Source organism: Triticum dicoccoides, chromosome 2A (assembly GCF_002162155.2).
Source record: "Triticum dicoccoides isolate Atlit2015 ecotype Zavitan chromosome 2A, WEW_v2.0, whole genome shotgun sequence".
NCBI lineage: Eukaryota > Viridiplantae > Streptophyta > Magnoliopsida > Poales > Poaceae > Triticum > Triticum dicoccoides.
Window position 1 is genome coordinate 779283723 of NC_041382.1, and position 8112 is coordinate 779291834.

The 8112-nt window shown below is 45.3% G+C and overlaps 1 long non-coding RNA gene across 1 annotated transcript; it reads left to right on the top strand.

Annotated features, from left to right (window-relative positions):
• Positions 1–550: 550 nt before the first annotated feature.
• Positions 551–1480, top strand: LOC119352489. The gene is made up of 2 exons (XR_005170178.1): positions 551–853; positions 946–1480. It is a non-coding gene; the product is annotated as an uncharacterized LOC119352489 (long non-coding RNA).
• Positions 1481–8112: the final 6632 nt, after the last annotated feature.

Consider the following 8112-nt stretch of genomic DNA (forward strand, 5'->3'; position numbering starts at 1 on the left):
CACACACCAGGCGTTGCATACAACCAAACACCATGTCTTGTGTCTATCCACTAACATGCATGCAACCAAACACTAGGCAGTGTGATTCGTGCCATGCAGGCAAGAGGGCATGCAGGCAACCAAACAACATGCATATGGTGCATTTGAGGCTGCATTTGCATAGCCAGGTTGGATGGAGAAGTGTATGCAATGCGGGTACTATAGCGCACGGCAACCAAACACGCCCTTGATGTGCTGGGGGGGAGCGCTATGGTTTCCGAGAACCACTCGCGCCCCTGCCTGGCCAGCCGCCACTTGTGCATGTGCTTGTCCTCATCTCATTCATGTGCTGCTGCCGGTGCCGTTGTACTCTAACTAGTAAAAAAATGGTAAACACTTGTATACGGCGCGCCGGCCGAACTTTTCGGCCGGTCGCACTGCTCTCGTCGCGTACACGCGCAAGTGCCGCACGCACACCACGCATCCATTGGTCCCACGTGCACCACTCAGGCACCCTGTCCTTATCCAGCAACCCCACGTCCTTATCTTCACCAACTGCTCATCCACACAAACCTCATCCTCTCGCTCGCCTCTCACCTGCCTCGCCTCTGTCTCTCGCTCGCGCCGTTGCATCCTTTCTCCGGCGAGCCCCACCACTAGCCACGCGAGGAGCTGCAACCGGAGGGCGGAGGAGTTGCTACCGGCCACTCGGGGAGCTCGACCGGCGGGCAGAGGAGCTACAAGCCGGGAACTAAACCGACGACCGCCGTGGTGGATTCAGCACGCCGGGGTGCTGCAACCGGCAGATCAAATAGCTACAACTACCTTTTGTTTTTGCTGGGACCGGTGAGAAATTTTGCTGCGACCATCGACGGTGAGCTTTTTTTGCTGGAACCGGTTTTCTTTTTTGCTGGAACCATGTTTTTGTTTTGTTGGAATCATGTCAAGCATGCTGGGAGCTTGCAGCTCCGGCAAAAGCAGCATCTGCTCGCCGTGGATACGCGCGCAGCTCGTGCTCTGCCCCAACAGCACGATGCGTGCAGCTCTGGTGAGGGGCAGCATCTACTCGTGTGCGGCCCTTCCCCAACAGATGGCTTGTCGCGGATGACGATCTGCGCGCTCCGCTCCACTCGCAGGAGAGAGGGCAACCACCATCAGAAGATGCTTCAACCTCGGCGCGGCGGAGCTACAAGTGTAGGTCCAGGAGCTGCAACCAGCCAGACAAATGATGGAACCGGGGACGACCCGTGTTGTGTCGGCGACGGCGAAGGTCCACCATTGCTGGAACCAGCTACATTTTTTGCTGGAACTACCATTAATTTTTGCTGGAACTGGATTTTTTTGTTGCTACAATCAACTAGTGTGTTTGCTGCTGAGTTTTTTTGCTGGAACCAGCATTTGTGTTTGCTGGAACTGGCTTTTTTGTTTGCTACAATCATCTTTCTCAGATTTGTACTGCTGAGATTATTTTTGCTGGAAACGTCATCAATTTTTGGTACCATTGTATTCTTGTTTTGCTGGAATCAGCATTTTTTTTCCAAGGATCCAACTTGATGGTGATGCGGGTAGTTTTTTTTGAACTTTGACGGCGAGCGTCGACGGGGAGCACGGCAGCAACCCGTCGACCATGAGGGCAAACGGGGGACGGCGGACACAAGCAACGTGACGTGGTGGCGAGGTGCGGCTGCCATGTGCTTGTGTTTTTTTTTTGTCGGATCTCGTGCGCGGTGGGAAAGAAAGGGATGGGCGGGGCAGGATCAGACGGCTGACAGGGGCAAAATCGTACGGCTCGCGGCTGACCGGCCCAAATTTGGGCCGGTGCGCCGGCGCCTATCATCGCCCATGTCAAATGCTGGAAGAACTGGAGGCAGCGGTGGTAGCGTCACCGAGGACTGACCGGAGGCGCTGTAGCACAAAGCTACATCCCTTCTCATCTATTTCGGCCTGGACAGGCTAGAATGGTGTTGCAAGAGCGAGCCGGTGGCGCAAGCCGACGTGGGGAGTGGATCCAAACTGACCCGGCGAAGTCAATCTCGCGTTCCGACCTCCTCACCCATCGCCGTGTGAGGCCCCGTCGCCATGAGAGGAGGACACTATGCGTCCAATTGCGCAGGATCGAATGAAGAGGAAGGAGGACCGTAGTAGGAGTAACTGAGCTGCAGTTATCGCCGCCCGCGAGTGGCACACATCAATTGACATAAAGAGCTACATCAACGGAGAATTACTCGTTCTAAGAAAACCGGAGAATTGCTCCAAAATCTTCGGCGAGTGGAGTACAATCGATAGAGACGATTCGTTACCTTGTCACCGCCCCTTGGCGTCGCCCGACGAGTCCTCTCCTGCCCACCCTGTCTCTAGGTTCGCAGGAACGATTCATCCTGACCGCAAACGTCCGTCCGCCGGCAAGGTCAACAAGATCAAGCACCTCGCACGGATTGCGTCGACCGACCCGCGCCTCCTTCCTTTCTTTTGAACACAGTACAGATGTAAGCACTCATATAAACACGCATACACTCACCCATATGAACGCACACACGTACACCCTACCCCTATGAGCACTTCCGAGAGACTGAGCCGACATATCATCTTGAGATTTTACGAAGTCACCATAGACACCTCGTAGTCGACGGGAACGTCTCCTCCCACTGAAAGCATATCGCCGGAATTCCTGAAATAAATCCAGAATAAATGCGAGCACCAGGATTTGAACCCTGGTGGGTTGGGGATACCACTGTCCACCTAACCATTTCAACCAGAGATTGGTTCGCCGCGCCTCCTCCCTTTCCATGTGTGCGGTCCATGATTTTTTTTCTCATTTTTTTAGCATCTGATTGTTTTTCTCATTTGATGATGGACATGAAAGAAATTACTACAGACCGAAGGCCCAATAGGCCCAATTAACAGCAGATGCTGGATTTTGTTTCGGGAGCAGCGGCCGAATCCATGCATGTGCGCGAGCTGCACGGCGAAGGAAGCCCAGGCAGGATTAGAGGAGGATCCAATGGCCAGAAACACCCACTACTTGAGATCCGACGGCTAAAAACGATAATGGCATGAGAGGGCTAGAAGAATGCACAGTTATAATGTATCTAAATATATAGGGTGAATTCCATATATGTCACTTAAAATTTGCCCGTACCTTTATCTGCTATTGGAAATTTCCCTCTCCCAAATATGCCATTGAAAATTTGCACTGCATACAAATATGCCATTATGGCGAGTTTGGCCGTTAGTTGACTGTCAAGTGGCACTTGAAAAGATGATTTTGCCCCTGGTCGTTCCTTGCGCACTGTAGCGTTCAGTGCACTGCACGGACTACCTTGGCATTCCAGTACTGTAGCTCCAGTGCGCGGACGATGAACTGTAGCGACCAATGCCCACTTTTTCACATTTTTTGAAATTGCAAACAAATTTCGAATTCCGAACAAATGCACCCATTTTTTGAAATTGCGAACATTTTTTCAAAGTGAAAAGAATTTGAAAAATGTTTTTTTTAAGTCAAAATTTGAAAAACATGAACAATTTTTCAAAAAAATTGTTCACTTTTTAAATTTTGTTCATGTTTGAACATTTTGAAAACGTCTGTTTACATTTTTAAAAAAGTGGGCGCTGGTCTCTATGGTTCGTCGTCCGCTGCAGTGGATGCTACAGTGCGCAAGGAACGACCAGGGGCAAATTCGTCTTTTCAAGTGCCACTTGACAGTCAACTAACGGTCAAACTCGCCATAGTGGCATATCTATACGCGGTGCAAATTTTCAATGGCATATTTGGAAGAGGGAAATTTCCTATGGCAGATGGGGGCACGGGCAAATTTTGAGTGGCATATATGGAATTCACCCAATATATATAACGGATTTCTAGGGTAAGGGGGGGCAATGGTCCCCTTTTGCCATAGCAAGGATGATGGCCAATATAAGGTCAACATGATGGTGTTTAGTGCTAATTTTCCGCTCCAGCAGGACGTCCATAGCAGGATGACCTACCGCTCGACGAGCGCTCCTTCGATGGCTTTGAAATCATGTTTGAGGGATATTTTTGATCCGTCGGCGCACAGCCTCTACAGTGGAGAAAGACAGCTGATTTGCCCATCACTCTTCTAACACATGCGTTATTGTTTGTGCCGTCGAAACCATTCCCAAATTAAGGAACAAAACCGTCGTTCCACATCGTATTATTATTACTGTTTTCATTTGAGTTGGCCTAGACAGACATTTTGTGATTTTCTTTTTCCAGGAGTATGCGGTTGGTGCTCAAAAACACAAAATCGTCATGCCATGTGTGCAAACAAGTGAGTAGAATGAATTCATCTAAGCAGGCAATAAAAGAAGGAAAGCAAAGCGCACTTGTTGTGGCTCCGGCCGGGCAACAAAATTAAAGATTCTTGCTTAACCACAAGAAGGAGTGCTTTGTTCCTCTCCCATGCCACGCGTTCCCCTTCCTCACGCGACCAGCGAGTAATGGCAACGATACATGCGTGCCACTTCTCCTTCTGTCACTGAGATTGAGCACCGCAAGATCGAACCGATCACAAAGCACATCTTTATATGGCAAGAAAAATCAATCTAGTTGGCTAAACAAAACCAAAGTTTCGGAGAAGAAATACGAGGCTATAACAATCATGCATAAAAGAGTGCAGCAAAGACTCAAATAATATTCATAGATAGATCTGATCATAAACCCACAATGCATCAGATACCAACAAACACACCGTAAAAAGGCATTACATCAAATAGATCTCCAAAAACACCGAGGAGAACATTGTATTGAAGATCAAAAAGAGAGAAGAAGACATCTAGCTACTACCTATGTTCCCGTAGGTATGTGGTAAACTACCCACGCATCATCGAAGGGGCAAGGGTGATGATGAAGAACCCCTCCGTGATCGTTGACCCCTCCGACAAAGTGCCGGAAAAGGCCTCTAGATTGGATCTCGTGGTTCTGGAACTTGCGGCGGCGGAAACTAGGATCTCTCTGCTCCTCTAGGGTTTGGGGATTTTAAAGTATTTATAGTGCCAATAGTCGGTTGAGGAGACCCCCCGTGGGCCCCACTACCCACCAGGGCGAACCAGGGGCCTCTAGCGCGCCCTAGTTCCTCGTGGGCTCCTGATACGTCTCCAACGTATCTATAATTTTTGATTGCTCCATGCTATATTATCTACTGTTTTGGGCAATATTGGGCTTTATTATCCACTTTTATATTATTTTTTGGACTAACCTATTAACCGGAGGCCCAGCCCAGATTTGCTGTTTTATACCTATTTCGGTGTTTTGAAGAAAAAGAATATCAAACGGAGTCGAAACGGAACGAAATCAACTGGAGAAGTTATTTTTGGAAGGAAACACACCTGATGGACTTGGACCCCACGTCATAAGATACGGGAGCTGCTCACGAGGGTAGGGGGCGCCCCCCCTAGGGCGCGCCCCCTGCCTCGTGGGGCCCCCGTGGCTCCCCTGACGTACCTCCTGCACCCATATATACTTACGTGACCTAAAACTTCCAGAACACACAATAGATCGGGAGTTTCGCCGCCAGAAGCCTCCGTAGCCACCGAAAACCAATCTAGACCCGTTCCGGCACTCTGCCGGAGGGGGCAATCCCTCTCCGGTGGCCATCTTCATCATCCCGGTGCTCTCCATGACGAGGAGGGAGTAGTTCTCCCTCGGGGCTGAGGGAACTTACACTAGCGAAAGTATGAACCCTAGGCCTTGTTTCCTATCATTGCAATACCGTTTACGCTCTCTTTTATCATTCATTACCTTGCTGTTTTTATAATTTCATATTACAAATACCTTTATCTACTATCCATATACCGCTTGTTTCACCATCTCTTCGCCGAACTAGTGCACCTATACAATTTACCGTTGTATTGGGTGTGTTGGGGACACAAGAGACTCTTTGTTATTTGGTTGCAGGGTTGCTTGAGAGAGACCATCTTCATCCTACGCCTCATACAGATTGATAAACCTTAGGTTATCCACTTGAGGGAAATTTGCTACTGTCCTACAAACCTCTGCACCTGGAGGCCCAACAACGTCTAAAAGAAGAAGGTTGTGTAGTAGACATCAAGCTGTTTTCTGGCGCCGTTGCCGGGGAGGTTAGCGCTTGAAGGTATATCTTTAGATCTTGCAATCGAGTCTTTTAGTTTCTTGTTTTAGCGCTAGTTTAGTTTATAAAAAAACTACAAAAAATGGACTTGAGTTTACCTCGTACGCTTCATCTTTTTAATATCTTTCGTGAGTATGATGGAAAGGAAAATTGTGCTCAAGTGCTAGAAGAAGAAATCTATAAAATGTTTGGCACTAAATCTTTGAATGATGAGCATGATTGCAATGTTGTTAGTATTAACTCCTTGAATATCCATAGTACTAATGATGATTGCACTAGTTATGATGAAAATGCCTCCTATAAACATGTCAATTTTTGTGGAGAGCATTGGGTTTGTAAGTACACACCAAATAGGGAAGATAGATATTGCAAGAGGCATAAGTACTTCGAAACTAAATGGCTGCAAGAAAGGCTAAATGTGAGTGCTGAAAATTTAAAATATCTTTACCGTACTTGTGAACTTTGCAATGAACATGGTCATTTAAATATAAAATGCAAATTGTTTGATGATCGAATCGTGTCCAAAAATTGTGATGACTTGATTTCCCTTGCACATTATAATGAACTTAGTTTGCTTTTGGGTTATGAAGAAATGAAACGTCAAACTAGGCATATTCCAGAATATAACCTTGAGAAATTCCTCGATATTGATCTGGAAGAGATTTATATGTATTGTGCGGTGAATTGCATTGAAAATCCTTATATTACCAATTACATAAAGAAAAGAAAACAAATAGAAGATGAAGAGAATACTAATGAAAGGGAAGAGACTTCCCAATATCCTCCTATTATTTCTTATGATGAATCAGGTAACGAGGAGGAGCCTTCTACTCAACCAATCTCATTAATAAGGAGCTCCAAAAAGAGGATTGAACCCCCACATGATGTGGTGAAGAGGAAGAAAAGAAAAAGGAAGAGAGGTAAAAAGGTATCTCTCCCAAATAAAGTTGCTCCTATTATTGCTATGGCTCATGAAAATGAAGATGATACACTTTATGATGATCTCGTTATGCCTATTGCTTGTTGTGATGATTATGATTGGGAAGATAATGATACTTCTTATGATCTTGAAAATCTTTTTGGTACTTGCTTGGAAGAATATGATAATAATGTTTGCTATACTATTGGTGCTATCCATACTATTAATGATGAGAATGATTATGCTTATGATACGAAAAGGCCCAAGCTTGGGGAAGCTATGTTTGATGAAGATGATGTTTTTGAGAATATATTTGCTGCAATTAATATTTGTGCCAAGCTTGGGGAAGCTATGATTAATGAAGATGATATTTTTACTCTCTCAAGTTTTGATATGCAAGTTTATAATGATGATAGCATGCCTCCTACTTATGATGATTATTGTGATGATACTTATGCTATAAAAAGTAGTGATTATATTTATAAAACTTGTCATGATTATGATTACCCTTTTTCTGAACATTACTCTTTTAATGTGGAAACAATTTATAGTATTCAAGTCTCTTATGATACTCCCACTATTCCGATTAAGAAGAATTTTGCTTATGTGGAGAGTAATAAAATTTCTATGCTTGTAGATCATGAAAAGAATGCTTTAGGTGCTGGTTATATTGTTGAATTCATTCATGATGCTACTGAATATTATTATGAGGGAGGAATATATGCTTGTAGGAATTGCAATAATATCAAGTTTCCTCTCTATGTGCTTAAAGTTTTGAAGTTATGCTTGTTTTGCCCTCCTATGCTAGTTGATTATTGTTCCTACAAGTTGTTTGCTCACAAAATCCCTATGCATAGGAAGTGGGTTAGGATTAAATGTGCTAGTCATATTCTTCATGATGCTCTCTCTATATTTCAATTCTTATCCTTTATGTGAGCATCATTGAAATCATCATGCCTAGCTAGGGGCGTTAAACGATAGCGCTTGTTGGGAGGCAACCCAATTTTATTCTTGTTCTTTGCTTTTTGCTCCTATTAAGTAATAAATAATCCATCTAGCCCCTGTTTAGATCTGGTTTTATGTGTTTAATTAGTGTTTGTGCCAAGT